Genomic DNA, 16,877 nt, shown 5'->3' with positions numbered 1-16,877 from the left:
GAGGGAGGGGGGGAGAGGGAGGGAGAAAGGGAGAGAGAGAGACTCTGCCTTCCAAATAAATATTAAAAAAAGAAACTGATGATATTCCAGGTGTGTAAGTTTTATATTTATTAGACACTCTGCATGTAATGGAATAAAGAATAGATGTAGTCACTTTTAAACAAAAATCTGATTATTCCACCTTATACAACATGCTTACTAAGGGCATTAATTCCTCTACTCCACAGATGTCTTGAGTGATTGTCACTCAATGATGAGCGACACAGTCATACACAATAAGTTTTCCAAACATTTAAAATGATCCAATGTGTCAACTCTGTTTATGTATTGGTTGCCACTCAGGAACAGACATATTGAGTAAATGGAAGTTTTCTGAAAATTACTAGAATAATTCACTCAGACCAAAAAGGTACGATTAAACGTAAAAAGTAGATCATTAGCAATAGTATCCTTTTGTTTTGGCCAATGAAAAGCCTGCTTTAAGTCTCCTGGTATTCATGCTGTGCTATATAATTTTTACATGCAAGTCCATTGCTTCACATAGAGACTGACATACACAATCCCTTGATAGAAGTTTGATTCCTTTAAGTTGCTGAGTGTTCAGCACTGCTCATTTGTTTTGCTAGAAACAGTGTACCTTTAGTTTAACTAGAAAATGCCCCTGAAAAGAGAGGGGACCAATGTGGCCTAGACTTTGGGGCCTTAAAAAAAGACTCCTGGGAATTGGATGCTGAGTTCCAATTAATGCCATTAATTCCATGAAAATGCCCTCCGTTCCATCTTTGTGCTTGTTTCCATCTTGAGAGGAGGCATATTGTCATCTACAAGGGCACTGCCTACTTGAAGAGATGGACTAGAGAATGCAAAAAAAAAAAAAAAGAATTGCAGAATGAGGAGGAAATGAATGAAGCATAAAGAAAACTTGAGAGTATCATCAAATGTAGCATTGCCTCATGAAAACCTGAGTCAGACTGCATCTTTCATTCTCAAGAGAACCTTTAATATGGTGAACTCTTAATAGCAAAACAAAATGCATAAATGCCAAACCCCAGGAGAAAAGGGTTTGTAATAGTACTACCTCAGGAGACCTGTGGCTCTATCCCTGCTATTGACTCTGATAAACACAAAGTTGGAACCACAGGGAAATAAGATGAATACAACACTTACAGAGGAAGAAGTTCAGAGAAGACAATACGACAGTTTACACAGAGCATGGATGTGTATAATAGAAACTGCTATTAAGATGCAAAAACCTGCCTTAAAGCTAAAAGGGCAAAATCTTCAAAAAATGTGTTGCAGGGAGCAACTACTCAGTCGAAGGATGAAAACAAGTTCTCAAATATCTTTTCTGTGATTGCAAAAATGTGATTTTCAAAGAAACTAATTTTCTAATGTATTTGTATCTGAGATTATTGGGTAAGTTACTTAAAAGATAAGATTTTACAGACAAATAATAACATCTCATATTTATATGATCTGCAAATAAGGAGTCAGTAATATAAAATAAAATCATTAATCTATATATATTCATATTTAGATAGATTTATAGGTTGTCTGGTTAGAACTACTACTAAAAGTCAATATTACAGGGCCTTTTATTAGCACACAGATAGTACACTATACTGGTTTTGCTTTGTCAAACTTAATGAAGTTTATATGTGCTTTAATGTAACAAAGCTTATATATATATATGTATATACGTATACATATATAAACTTAGGCAATGAGATAGTAACAGCAGATACATTTATAACACATTATATAATTTAATATAAAATGCAAGCATACTTTAGGCTTAACTGTTATGTGGTTATAACTCTTATAAATTATAACTCATTATTTTGAAGATTTGGCAAATCTGAAATATTATCTAGCTTGATTGTGTGAATAATACAATCCTGGCATTGAAAAAGAACTAATCTGAATATTCTTACTTTCACTATGGAGGTTTGGCACAGTGCCAGCTAAGTTAGTTTTGCAGTCACTGATAAATTAGGTTGCCATGGCAAGCTCATAGTCACTGAGTTTCTAAGCAACCTGACTCCACAGGCTACAGAGAGTTAGGAGTCCACTGATCTTTCATCAGCCTTAAAGAAGAAATGTGAAAATTTTCGATACTATACTCAATGCAGGATCCCTCGGTAAGGTAATAGAGCAGCATCCTCCACAAAACATCCTCTGTCTTGCTATCCATTCAGTTTATTAAAATACTTATACCATGGGATCATTTGATTACCTGACTACCTGCTGTGCTAAATAGATGAGATTGGACACAGAACATTGTGAGTACCTTTTACATATTGGACAAATATTTCTGAACGAATGAACAAGATGCCACACATAATCTAGCTCTTTAGAAGCAAAGTCATCTCTGCTGTGCCAGCCTTCATAAATTCCTTGCCTTTAGTATAGAAATATGTCTATTTAGTGGCATTGCCTTACACTCTGTCACTTTAATTTCCTTGTTTGCAATGACTATACATATGAGTATCATAGGAAACTGTAAAGCAGTAATTACTTGAGATGTTATATTAAAATATTTAATCATGACTTGTCTAGAATACTTGAGTATAAATATTGACTACACAAGTGGCAGATTTGCACAGATCTGAGTCAAAAGTCATGGTTGTGATGTTTCAAATGAGCAGTTTAGTATTTCCTGTCCGTGTCTCCACACAACGCCCAGCGAGGCAAACCATCATCTCCCACGCTCTTTTAATTCACCAAAGCCAAATATCCCAGCATTGAAGATAATCACAATAAATAAAGCTAAGACATAGGAATAGTTTGATCCTACAGAACTTTGTATCAGCAGGAAGGCCAAAATAGAATGCCATTACTAGAAATGATACGATGTGACCAGTAAAACAACCGTGCCTATCCTCTGTAATATTTTACCTAATTTCTATACCTGGTTTTCTATTACTATTAGCATTCCCATTATTACTAGCTCATTCTTATTGAAAAACAGCTCACCAATGATTTACAAATCCAAAACTGACTTTCCTGGTTAATCTTCAGCATGCAGTAATTCATGCATCCTATTGGCTACTAATAGATCAAAGATTCAAAAACTCAAATAAATATAATACAATGATGATTTCTCTAACTTGAGAGCAAAATAAAGTTGCAATGTTGCCTCTCTCAAACAAGTGACAGCAGTCCCCTGTTAACTAGTACCAGGCAGGAACGCCAGCAGTAAAGGCCGCCTGGAACCTCCACTTGCTACTGTTGACCATCAAAAGCTGGGGAGGTCAGATCCTTCTTTCTCCTGGATTAGGAAAACAACTATTCTGCCTTATAATCTTAATATAAGAAAGTCCAAACTCCATAATGATGTTCACTAGAATCACCTCTTTCAGTAACGGGCATGTAAATTTTAAGTCTTCCAGGAACATATTTTTCTTCAAAATGAAAAGATAGCCAAGCATGAATTTGTACTTTTAGTAGGTTTCTCTGTTATGATATTCTCCTCTTGTTGCATTTGTATAAGCATATATATGCTGCTGAGTTTGGGTAATTTAAAGTATTTTCTGAGTGCCTTAATATCATTTAGTAATGTAGTCATTATTGAGAAGATCTTAGTAAAATTTCATTTGATCAACTCCTTTTACTTTCTTTGGATTGGGGTGCCTAACGGCCTACAAATATCCCATATATTCTACTCCCTGAAAGAGAGAAATGCAAATGTATCTGAAACTGGACAGAAACAAAGCAAAAGTCAGAGCAAAGTCACAGAGTTTTGTACTGCAGGCAGCAGCCTAGATCTGACATCTTTAGACTAGGTAACTTTGCAGCCATTTCAGGGGTGTAATTACCAGTTAGAGGTCCGAGGAAAGAGCGCACGGTCACGAATGATATCACACGTTCAAATGCTGGGTGGAAGACCACGGAATTAACACTGATGACTCTGGTTGTTTGCCCCAAGTGCTGGGTCAGATCCTGCTGCACCTTAGTCAGCCCCACCTCCACAGAGCCAAGAATGGTTGAGGAATTTTGATTGACACTCCAGTGAGGCTGTGGGGCTCCTAAACCACAGTAAACTCTGCAGCCAGTGTTTGCTGACCTCTCTAGCTTGAAAAGGAGCTGCTCTTTGCTCTGGTTCTTTCCTTTAAAGAAAGAAACAATTACTCTGTGACGTTTAAAAGAACACAGAAGCAGTTCCCTCTCCAGGGATATTCCTACTGCCTTTCTCAAAGCAATTCCCTTGTCTCTTCCATCCTGCGTCTTAGCACATTACAGTCCTCCTAGGTGCCATATCACATGTACCCTGGTCTTTGAGATAAGAAAGCATTGACAAATATTATGGTTTGTGGAAAGCTGGAGATGACACCAACAACAGGCAGGCTTACGATTGCTACGATGCTCCTGTGTGCATTGGAGAAATAAGAGAGCAATCGTTGATGAGTATTGTATGTGCAATGTGCAATGATAACAATCAGGTAAGTCAGAACAAAAATGAAGAAATCCCAAAGAAAAATAAGGCCATTGTGGTGTATGCTAGATGAAATCAATGATTGGGAATTAAAAATCATAAATTTTGATCAATTTATATGATTTATTGCATGTGCATCCTCATATACTCTCATACAGAGTAGATATTTATCATGTAGCCACTAAAAAGCTTAGAAGTCTGCCACTAGGTATGATCCCTAATGTGAGTCCTTCCCAAAAGCCTTTTGAATACTTCATATAAACTGATATGCTGATGTGTTAGCCACTTTGAATTTATTTTCTTGAAGTAGGCAGTTATGTTAGTTGACAACGCTCATCCTAGAACTGGTTTTCAGGTATTTGATAGAAGTCCCATGTTAATTATCTTTATTTCCTCTAAACTGAAGAGTGGCATAATCAAAATGAACACAGAGGTTTTAATTAGTGAAATTGATAATATTCATGAGTTGCCTATAAATATTACTGGCCAACTCCCTACCTTTAAGCAAGAGGGCTAAAAGAAAAATTCTGCCAAGTATAGTTGTCTGAAGCACAGTTCAGAAACGGTCGGGTGTTTGGTTGTTGATTTTAGAGCATTCTTAGCTGTCTATGGATGATCAACTGGATTCTACAGTGAGCAAATTAAAATATGCATCTTTGATGAGTTGTTACTAACTGGCCAGTACTTACCAAGGAAACAGTATATGTCCATACTGGCCTCATTAGCTTAAAAACACTTATTTCAAGGAACGCACATTACAGAAATGTAACTTGTGCACGGAAGAAAATTCCACGTGAAAATCTATGGGTAGAAGATCCACAGGAAGTCCACATTTGTTCAGAAATAGACTGCTGTGATTCATATATTCAAGGACCTTTGGCCTGCTTCTCTTTCCTTCATGACCTTCATGCATTACAGAAATTGGAAAACAATTTTCTGCATCATCTATTCCCCATTACTTAACATATGAGGCTGCAGACACCCAGAGAGTGAGAAACGTGTGTTCTAAATCATCCTGATGATGATTTTTAAACCCTCTACTAGAATGTTAATTTTCCTTCCTTAATTTTTATTTTCTTCACTTGTCACCTCTTTCATATATCTTCTCATGGATTTTATCCTGGTATTTTATAAAATAATTGCTTTAACTTTTTAAAAAATTTATTCATTTTCTTTGAAAGGCAGAGAGACAGAAAGAGATAAACAGATTTAGACAGTTTTACTTTCTAGTGGTTCATTCATTCCCTAAGTACCCACAACAGCCAGGGCTGGGTCAGGGCAAATCCAACAGCTGGTCTTCCATGTGAGTGACAGGGACCCATGTACTTGAGCCATAAACTGCTACCTCCCGGGGTGCGCATTAGCAGGAAGCTGGAATCTGAAGGGGCTGGAACTAGAACCCAAGCCCTTTCATATTGGATATGAGAATCCCAAATTGTTCCTTTTTTTAAAGATTTATTTATTTCAAAGTCAGAGTTGCAGAGAGAGAGAGAGAGAGAGAGAGAGAGAGAAAGGAGAGGATCTTCCATCTGTTGGTTCACTCACCAAATGGCTACAATGGCCAGAATTAAGCCTGCCCAAAGCCAGGAGCCAAGAGTTTTACCTGGGTCTCCCACCTGGGTGACAGGGGCCAAAGTACTTGGGCAATCATCCACTGCTTTTCCAGGCACATTAGGGGAGAGCTGGATCAGAGACAGAGCAGCCAGGACTTGAACCGGTGTCCATATGGGATGCTGGGGTGGCAGGCAGCAGCTTAACTCACTATGCAACAAGGCTAGCCCTCTGAAAGGCATCTTAACCGCTGCACCAAACACCTGTTCCTTAAAAACTTTTTAAATATAATTTTATGGGAACAGCAAAGAGAGACGGAGATGGCAGATAGATGTTTTCATTTTTTAAAATATTATTTGTCTTTGTTCTACTTGAGCAGTGTGATTCAAGTTAATCTTAAGCTCCTGGATAACTGGAATCATAAGGACCTGTTTTTGATTGCCATGCACTGTGAGTAGCATTCTGTTACTAGTGTGCAGTTGATTTTTTAAAACTATTCTGGGTCAGAGTTCTTTGTAATTTTTAATTTTATTTCAAGTCTTTAAAATTTAATTATATAAATGGTTATGAAATGTAAAAATTAAAATTTTCTATTTCTTATCTATCCTGTGGGGCAACAAGAAAATTATAGGAGAGGGTCAGATTTGATGCTCAGCACTTCCATGTGTGATTATTTAAATCTCAAAATAATCCTACAAATTAAGTTACATTAGCCTTTTTACATAGGTGGTTACTGAAACAGGAAAAAGCATACTAGATAAATGGAAACATATCCAAAATTAGGATGAAATAGGTGACCTTGAGGTTATCAGTCTAGACAATAAGTATTACCAAGCATTCATAGGAAAAATAAGGACTAAAAAAACAAGCTTAACATTTTTTCCCTTATCTAAAACTTTAACATTTGCCAACATATGTCTCTCCAAAATGGCCAGAGTAGTGTCACAGCAGATTAAGTCACCACTGATGACACTGGCATCCCATAACACAGCACTGATTCTAGTCCCAACTGCTCGGCTTCTGACCCAGGTTCCTGAAATATGACTGAGAAGCAGTGACTGATAGCCCAAGTACTTGGACCCCTTCCACCCATGCAGGAAACCCAGATGGAGTTCCTGGCCCTGGCTTCTGCCTGGCCCAGACTTGGTTGGTGTTATCACTTGTGGGAGTAAACTAGTGGATGAAAGCTCTCTCTATCCCTCTCCCTGTCTTTGCCTCTCATTTTGTGATTCTTTCAATTCAATAAATAAATATAGCTTAAAAAGTTTCTCAGTAGAACCATTTTCCTTTGCTACTTTGATGTTTTAGAATTATTTTCTTTGTTTTCATAACATAGATTATAATCAAAACAAAACTTATTTACATAGACATTTAGTTTAATAAATCAGTCCCTTAACTTGAGATACTTGTAAAATAAGTAAATAAAAACCCTTGTGAAAATAAGTAAACAAAAACCCTTGCTTAATAGAAATGCATATATACATATATATGCTAAAATAGCACAATAGGTGCTACAGAGGGAGATTCATGGCAGGAGCTACCCAGAAGGACCCTTGAAAAGAACTGTTGGGCTCCATGGAGGAGATGAGGTTCCAGGTCTTCTGTCAAACGCAAGTCAGAGATCAACATAGGCATTGTCCTATGCAGAGGAAGACAAAGGCAGAAGAGACTGCCCCATCTATAGAAAGATCTAGTAATTTCTACAATAGGCCAGAAGCTCTGAGGAAGCAAACATTGCATTGCGACTTCAGAAGTGAAAATCATTTCAAATTAATCGAGTACCAGCTATGTACAAATACTGTTAGAAAAAAAAAGTTTTCACATTAGAATTTGAAAGCAATTACTTTTAAGCTGCTAAAAGTTCTAATTGTACTTGTATAAATAAGACAAACAGGAACTAAATGTTTTTGCTCCAGGGAGCTGGCTTGGCATGGCCAAGTCATTGTGTGTGGCACTAACATTCCATATCAGAGCGACAATTCCAGTCCCGGCTGCTTTGCTTCCAATCCGGTTCCTTGCTAATGAGCCTGAGGAGGAAGCAGAAGATGGCCCAGATGCCTGGGCCTCTGCCATCCATGTGGGAGATCCAGAGGGAGTTTTGGCCCATGGCTTTGGCTTGGTTCAGACCTAATCATCGGGTTCATGTTTCTCTATCTGTCTTTCCCTCTTATCTCTGTCATTCTGCCTTTCAAATACGCACTTAAAAATATTTTGCTTCAAAGAACCATAGTTTTGCCTGGTGCCAAAAAGAAGAGAATGACTTCAATCATCTTTTAAAGGCATCTCTATTTTGCCATTTGGTGGTTTTCAAGTTGAAGAAAGCCCCATTTAATTTTAGAAAATGAGGACAAATATGCTGACTTACTATTTTAAAAAAGAGCAAATGTAATAACAAAATAATGATACAAAATTAAGGGTTAGTGTATAACTTTGGGAATATGTTAGTAATTTTTAAATTTAAAACCAGGTAGACTATAAGCATTAAAATTAAGGTCTTTATGACAGTTATAGATTTTTGCTGTTTTGCTAAGTAATATAAATTTTAGTGTGATCTTAGTGTATTCCTCTGTCTCTTATTGTGGATAAGAGCCTGTCATGTTTTTTTAACTTTTATTTAATGAATATAAATTTCTAAAGTACAGCTTATGGATTACAATGGCTTCTCTCCCCCCCATAACTTCCCTCCCACCCGCAACCCTCCCCTTTCCTGCTCCCTCTCCCCTTCCATTCACATCAAGATTCATTTTCGATTCTCTTTATATACAGAAGATCAGTTTAGCATACATTAAGTAAAGATTTCAACAGTTTGCTCCCACACAGAAACACAAAGTGAAAAATACTGTTTGAGTACTAGTTATAGCATTAAATCACAATGTACAGCACATTAAGGACAGAGATCCTACATGAGGAGTAAGTGCACAGTGGCTCCTGTTGACGTAACAAATTTTTTTTTTTTTTTTTTTTTTTTTTTTTTTTTTGATAGGCAGAGTGGACAGTGAGAGAGAGAGACAGAGAGAGAAAGGTCTTCCTTTGCCGTTGGTTCACCCTCCAATGGCCGCCGCTGCAGCCGGCGCACCGCACTGATCCGATGGCAGGAGCCAGGAGCCAGGTGCTTTTCCTGGTCTCCCATGGGGTGCAGGGCCCAAGCACCTGGGCCATCCTCCACTGCACTCCCTGGCCACAGCAGAGAGCTGGCCTAGAAGAGGGGCAACCGGGACAGAATCCGGCGCCCCGACCGGGACTAGAACCCGGTGTGCCGGCGCCGCAAGGTGGAGGATTAGCCTATTGAGCCACGGCGCCGGCTAACGTAACAAATTGACACTCTTGTTTATGGCACCAGTAATCACCCTAGGCTCTAGTCATGAGCTGCCAAGGCTACGGAAGCCCCCTGAGTTCACCGACTCTGATCATATTTAGACAAGATCATAGTCAAAGTGGAAGTTCTCTCCTCCCTTCAGAGAAAGGTACCTCCTTCTTTGATGACCCATTCTTTCCACTGGGATCTCACTCGCAGAGATCTTTCATTTAGGTTTTTTTTTTTTTTTTTTTTTTTTTTTTTTTTTTTTTTTGCCAGAGTGTCTTGGCTTTCCACGCCTGAAATACTCTCATGGGCATGCCTTAAGGGCTGATTCTGAGGCCAGAGTGCTGTTTAGGACATCTGCCATTCTATGAGTCTGCTGTGTATCTCGCTTCCCATGTTGGATCGTTCTCTCCCTTTTTTAATCTATCGGTTAGTATTTGCAGACACTAGTCTTGTTTATGTGATCCCTTTGACTCTTAGTCCTATCATTATGATCAACTGTGAACAGAAATTGATCACTTGGACTAGTGAGATGGCATTGGTACATGCCACCTTGATGGGATTGAATTGGAATCCCCTGGTATGTTTCTAACTCTACCGTTTGGGGCAAGTCAGCTTGAGCATGTCCCAAATTGTACATCTCTTCCCTCTCTTATTCCCACTCTTATATTTAATAGTGATCACTTTTCAGTTAAGTTTCAACACTTAAAAATAACTGTGTATTGATTACAGAATTCAACCAAAAGTATTAAGTAGAACAAACAAAAAAATACTAAGAGGGATAACGTTTTAAGTTGTTCATCAACAAGAGAGCCTGTCATTTTAATCTTGTGATGATAAAGTAAACTGAAAGGACGTTATTGAAACAACTAAAAGAAAAATAAGAAAGGAAAGAGAGGGTTGAAGCCAAGGAGAGAGGGAGGGAAGGTGGAAAGTATCATTACATTCTTCAAACTGTATATTTGAAATACATGAACTCTGTTCCATTTATATAATAAAAACAAGAGCTTATCATTTTACTGTAATTATTAGAAAAAGCAAACACTTATATTTAGGGCTATGCAAACAAGAAACCTGAGGCTTGTATAACAATTTACTATAAAATAAAAACAGAAGTAGTGCATATTTATTCAAAGAAATTAAATTCAGGGGTGAATCGTATTTTTCCAATTGGAAAGCAGAGACAGGAAGTCATTTTAAAATAAAAGGTTCTTTGTTCTTATTCCTAAACTACTGATACCTTTTTAGATGTCCAGGTTTTCTCCTCATCCCCCTTCCTGTTACTTGAGACATCTTGAGGCCTCCCAGATCTCTCCTTTGGAAATCCAAGCTCCTGGCGCCACATAAACCTAGTGCTGCCTGTTCAGGCTCTCCTGGCCTGCCCAATGCAGAGGTCAGTTGGAGGCCAGCACACTGTCCCAGCGCATGGCCCTCTCTCTGCCCTGGGCTGGCTCCGTTCTCTATTGCTCAACTGGCTTAGGCAATAAGAAGGGCAGCCTTGCTCTGTCCTATTAGGGAGGTAACATCAATGTCCCTGGGACAGAGACCAGGCTCCTTTTACCTTGAACTTGCATGAGCTTCAGTTAAAACTCATGAATACCTCTTTAGATATGAGCAACTTCCAGAAATGAGGTAACTGGGAAAGTATTTACATGTAATAGCGAATTCCACCTCGACCGTATCTGGACCCCTCCATTCTCCTTCCCTCTTTGGGCTGCTTCCGGTGAGGACTTAAAAGCACACGGTGCATGTCTCTAGAATAGGACTAGCGGGCAGGCAACACAGCCTTGTGTGTTGACTGACTTTTCAAAGAGTAACATTACTATTTTTATTCCTTGTTAAATATATTCATGTGAAATCATCTTCTAAGAAGCACATTTGTTGAAAAAAAAAATCTACATTGTGTCCCATGATACTGCTGACTGAGAGCAAGTGCACTGAACACGGACTACACAGGGCTTGAAAAATGTCATAGGAATCCTCTCAATGAATCTGAGTGACCCTTCGAGGTATCATTGTTTTTTCAGCATTACAGATGGCAAGAGGGATGCTGGGAGAGGTTAGTAATTTGCTCAAGGTTTAACAATACTGAGCCAAGTTAAGCTTGGCTGCTACATTTGGACCCTTCCTTCTTGACTGCTATTAGAGCCTGCTACTGTTGCTAACCTTACAAAAGGCACAAAAATATTATAAAAACTACAAAATCCAGGGCAGGCACTATGGCATATGAGGTTAAGTCTCCACCTGCAGCACTAGCATCCCATATGAGTGCTGGTTCAAGTCCCAGCTGTCTACTTCTGATCCAGCTCCATGCTAATGGTCTGGGAAAGCAGGGAAGATGGCCCAAGTGCTTGGGACCCTGCATCAAAGTGGAAGACCTGGAAGAAGCTTCTGGCTCCTGGCTGTCCAGCCACCTGGGGAGTGAACCAGCAGATAGAAGACCTCTCTTTGTCTGTAACTCTGCTTCTCAAATAAATAAACCTTTAAAAATTATAAAATCCCTCTTACTTATGAGAGAATAAGGATCATACGTGACATAAAACTGTAACCACATGTACATAAGAGAAAATTCCATCCAAATCTTGGTCATTTTTTCAACTAGTTTATACATGGCTAAGATTTTGCACTCGAATGCATTCCTGGTCTTGCCTTTGTCCAATGACAGGGCCTCAGAAGATAGTAGGTAGCAGTGGCAGTTCAAGAAGGGTTTCTGCCACCCATGTAGGAGACTTGGATTGTATTCCCAGCTCCCATTTTTGGCTTCCCTGCCCATTGAAAGTACATGTGGAGTAAACCAGTCAATGGGAACAGTCTCTCTCTTCTCTCTGAGAGAGAATAAATAAATAAATAAATAAATACAAACAAACTGAAATAGAACCAAACACCATCAGTCATTTAACGAAAACCTGACATATAAGAAAAAAAATTAAAAACAACGAATTGACAAAGGTCACTACGAGACAGGGGACTCTAAGAAAATGTTATGATTGATGCCATCGGACAACTAAGACATTACATGATGAAGCTAGTGAAACAGAACATCACAAAGCCCCACAAGGAAAAGCAAAAGGGGTGATAACCTGGGAAATTTATACAACGGCTGTGAATATAATAGAGCACAACAGTAGGAATGTTGAAGTGACTTTGGAATAGAGAAAATCCAGTGGGATTTCCATGGAAAACAAAACAAAACCATCAACAAAATAAAAAAAGTGGGATAGAAGGCAGTATTTTCCTAAATTGAAGGATCTAAGTTTCCAGAGTGGGAGAAGCCATCCAGCATCAGTACAATGGATTCAAAGGGCCACACATCATGGCCTGCCCACCTGCCTGTCTTCAGAACACTAAAGAGTGTAGAGAATAAACAGAAAGTCAGCAAAGCCTCTGGTGGGTGGACTTGAGAGCAGGCCCACATACAAATCAGAAAGAAATTATGCTTCAACACAATACTTGGAATTTCAAGTGAAATGAGCAATCTCTTTAGTAAACTGAAGGAAATCAATTTCCAACTGTTAGTCTACATGCAAGTTTTCAAGAATATATTTTAATATATGCACTACCCCAGAATAAAAATTCCACCAAAAAGAGAAGTCAGAAGAAAGAGGACTGAGGAAATAGCCCATCTGTCAATGTAGAGACAAAGAGAATTTCTACAAAAAGATGGAAAGGAAGTCTCAGGGTGAGAATTATGCAACAGGCCAGGGTAGGAAGGGAGGGAGCAGAAATCAATCAGGAGTGCAGGAGATTTAAGGAAATGATTATTGTAACCAGGAGAAAAATAAGTGTACCAGGAAGAAAGTCATCATTATGTAATTCCTGGCTCAGTAAGGAAGAAAATTCATAATAATTATGAAAACAATCCGAAGTATTAAAAAAGGAACTATACCAATGGGACTGGTACAACAGAAGTATGTTTGTGGAGGTGGTGGATGATTATGGAATGGTATTGCATGTGGTAATATAAAAGCTAATTCTTTTCTACACGAGGAAATCAAAGATTAATGTTGAAAGTAATTTTGTTTTAAAAGAATCAAAGAATAGCATTGTATCTGGAAATAGTTCAAAGCATTTTCTTCTAGAAAGAGGTGTGGAGAAAGACTTGGCAAAAAGAGAGCAATTGTCTCTCCCTCTTTTTGTAATACTCTCCTTTTCCAATAATAAACATTCATTAGATAATCAAATATATTTTAAAAAAAATTATATATGAACCGAATTGTGGTTAATAAATGCTCATCAGTCCTTTACTTTGTTTTCCACATTATGTTTCCTACCTTCATCCTAGTAGCTTTTCTACATCTTCTTTATTCTTTTAAGAATTTGCTGGGAAACATGACTTCAAGACACCATTTTATTTCCTACTTCACTGAAGAGTCAGTCCATCTAATGCACAGTCTCAATGTCTTTACAAAACTCTTCCTGAAAACGAGCTCTGCCTTCCTTGTTGAGATTCTCTTTGTAAAGAATGCTTCCCTGTTCTGTCGGAGGCCAACGCCTTCCACTGTAAGCTTTCTGTGTACATGATCGGTTTGGGCTCCTCCTGAAGTTAGACCATAGATAATGTTGCCTATCATTGATCAAGCATTACTGGTCCAGGATGAACACTGGATGCAAACTGGGCCAATCCTATCTCAAACTAGTATTAGTGATATGTTTCTTTTCCGACAGGAAGACAAGAATGGAGAGTTATGTGGTGATTAGGAATCCAGGACATAGGCCAGGCAGTCTGTAGAGAAGACTGGATTTCCTCATCTAATACATTTCACTTTTAATACCTTTTCCAAAGAGGGAAATTGATTATGTTAGGTCACAAAGTATTAGTGAGAGTTTAGCTCCTTTTTAGAATATTAAGGATATTTAAAATGACCAGAAATGTTTTAGAATGATCATTTCCAAGCAGTATCAAATTAAATGCTTGACAAATGAGTGTTCTAAATTAAGCAGCTCATTTCACCTTAGACACAAACACACACAAATATTGCCCTCTATGAAGTATAGTTATATAGGAGTCATCTGGATAAAATGGAGCTATCCTGTATTCTTTTTATGACTATGATGTTCAGCACTCCTTTGTCAGAGTTGTAGAGGGCGGAGGGGAGGGATCTTCCATCTGCTGCTCACTCCCTAAATGGCCTCAGTGGCCAGGGCTGGGCCAGGCTGAAGTCAGGAGCTTCATCCAGGTCTCCTGCATGTGTGACAAGGCCCAAGTACTTTGTTCGCCTTCTCTTTTTTCCCAGGCCAGCAGCAGGGAGCTGTATTCTAGTCCTGGTCGGGGCGCCGGATTCTGTCCTGTTTGCCCCTCTTCCAGGCCAGCTCTCTGCTGTGGCCAGGGAGTGCAGTGGAGGATGGCCCAAGTGCTTGGGCCCTGCACCCCATGGGAGACCAGGAGAAGCACCTGGCTCCTGCCTTCGGATGGGCGCAGCGCACTGGCCGCAGTGGCCATTGGGGGGTGAACCAATTGTAAAGGAAGACCTTTCTCTCTGTCTCTCTCTCTCACTGTCCACTCTGCCTGTCAAAAAAAAAAAAAAAAAAAAAAAAAAAAGAAAAGAAAAGAAAAAGAAAGCAGAGCATCTGGGACATGAACCAGTGCCCAAATAGGATGCCAGCATCGAGGTGGCAGCTTTATCTACTACACCTTTATAGCATATGTATGAACCTCACTTCAATTACTCAACTGTCTCTAATAACGGAATTCCACAGAAATTTTCATGCTTTAGAAAATAAGATTTTCTTAAAATAAGCACAAAAAGGGAAGTATAAAATAACTAAAGTAGGCACTCCTGAAGAGGATAATGGCTTCAAAAAGAATCCCTTAGAATACCAAAACCTGAACAGAAAAAAAAATTATGGCTGTCATAAGAGGATCCATGCATAACTAAATTGAAATAGATGAGATCAGGAGCCCAGTGACTTTGATTCCTAATCATCCATTTCTAAAATTTAAAAATAAACAAGACTGGACTTTGACCTGGGGTCAAGTTTTCTTTTGCAGGTTTATTACTTATGCATCAGTACTATAGTCAACTTTAGAATGATTTGTACCCTCCAAGATTTTACCTTTTCCTCTAAGACCCCTTAAGCCCTTAAACAAATTGTTAATACATTTTTTTAAAAGATTTTATTTTATTTACTTGAAAGTCAGAGTTACACAGAGAGAGAAGAGGCAGAGAGAGAGAGATCTTCCATCCATTGGTTCACTCCCCAGATGGCCACAATGGCCGGAACTGCGCTGATCTAAAGCCAGGAGCTTCTTCCGGGTCTCCCACGTGGGTGCAGGGGCCCAAGGATTTGGGCCATTTTCTACTGCTTTCCTAGGCCATAGCAGAGAGCTGGATAGGAAGCGGAGCAGCCAGGACTAGAACCAGCACCCATATGGGATGCCAGCGCTTCAGGCCAGGGCTTTAACCCACTGTACCACAGCACCGGCCCCAAATTGTTAATACTTTTAGTGACCTCTACAAGTTTTTAAAATATTAGTGTTCTCATTGCAAAATACGTTAGTTGGATGTCATACATAAAATTGCATTAAAGTCTTTACATAATTTTGCTATATAATTCTATGCATATCTAAATGTCAACATCCAAAAAATTTTCTTTTGTTTGGAATTGGACCAAGATCTTTTTGCCATTGCTTGCCAGTTCCCAGTCATTTGCTTTGAAAATCTAGAATATTTTTTCCAGTTCAAGATATCTCTGTCAATCATGATACAAACATACTTTGGAAACTCTAGTGTATACATAGAAAGAAAGGAAATAGAAGCACTGATGCATAAATTCAGATGATCAAATAACCTTGGCATTGATTCTTTACATAGCATCTCGTAGCATCTGCTACCATTTCCTCATTTTAACAAAGAAGCAGAGACATGACATTAGAAGTTGCTGTCTAAATGTCATAGACAGATAGTAAAAGAACAAAGAACAAATTCATGTGTCTTGATCCTGAACTTTGGAAGAGATGTTATAGGTAATTTAATCTCATTTAATTCTTTTTCAAATGAGGAAACAGTTTCAGATTTCTCATACATGGCTTGGTTTTCAACATCTTAACCATAAGATCATTTGAACCCATTTTGCTAATAGAGAAAATGAGGCACTGAGTATTCTCATTCAATGTCACTCAACAAATGTGTAGCAGAGCTAGATTTGAACTCAAAGCTCTCCAATGCCACAGAGCACATCATTTTTATATTGAAGAACTAACATCAGGGGAAACCCCAAGAGCTTTCATGAAGCTTCCACCCTAAGTTTTGTGGGGAGAAACTGTAAAGAGTAATGACAAGAATGATGAGCTCTGGGTTAAGAAGGAGAAAAGGGTTTAAGGAACAAATTTATTCCTTTGCAGCCCTACTGGCCATTGACTGTACTCCAGACTCTGAGCATGGCACTGGGATACAAACATCAATAAAATAGGATCTCGGAAAAATTCTGGACTTATTGAGAATAGAAGGTAATATAATAGAAGGGCTTCAGTGAATAAAAACTTTGCTAGTCACATGAGAGAAAGGACAAAAGGAACAGAAAGAATGGCATGTATCAATTCAGAGGTAGGAATAGAGTGATGTTTGGAAAGCTAAGAGACAAGTGTTAGGG

The 16,877-nt window shown here is 38.7% G+C and overlaps 1 protein-coding gene across 9 annotated transcripts in view; it reads right to left on the bottom strand.

Moving 5' to 3' along the window:
• CD36 (CD36 molecule (CD36 blood group)) overlaps positions 1-16,877 on the bottom strand; it is a 206,392-nt gene that overhangs the window by 55,534 nt on the left and 133,981 nt on the right. Inside the window, exon 1 of one of the 9 annotated variants that reach the window (XM_008258296.4) lies at positions 10,528-11,009. The exons of 6 other annotated variants lie outside the window; for them this stretch is intronic. The gene's annotated coding sequence lies outside the window, so the exon portion shown is untranslated. Of the gene's footprint in view, positions 1-3,818; positions 4,088-10,527; positions 11,010-16,877 lie in introns of those variants that run through there. 2 more of the 9 variants (XM_070071237.1, XM_008258298.4) reach the window with 2 other exon arrangements.

Source organism: Oryctolagus cuniculus, chromosome 3 (assembly GCF_964237555.1).
Source record: "Oryctolagus cuniculus chromosome 3, mOryCun1.1, whole genome shotgun sequence".
NCBI classification, from domain to species: Eukaryota; Metazoa; Chordata; class Mammalia; order Lagomorpha; family Leporidae; genus Oryctolagus; species Oryctolagus cuniculus.
The sequence above is the reverse complement of the archived record's forward strand: the minus strand, read 5'-3'. Positions and strand labels throughout refer to the sequence as shown.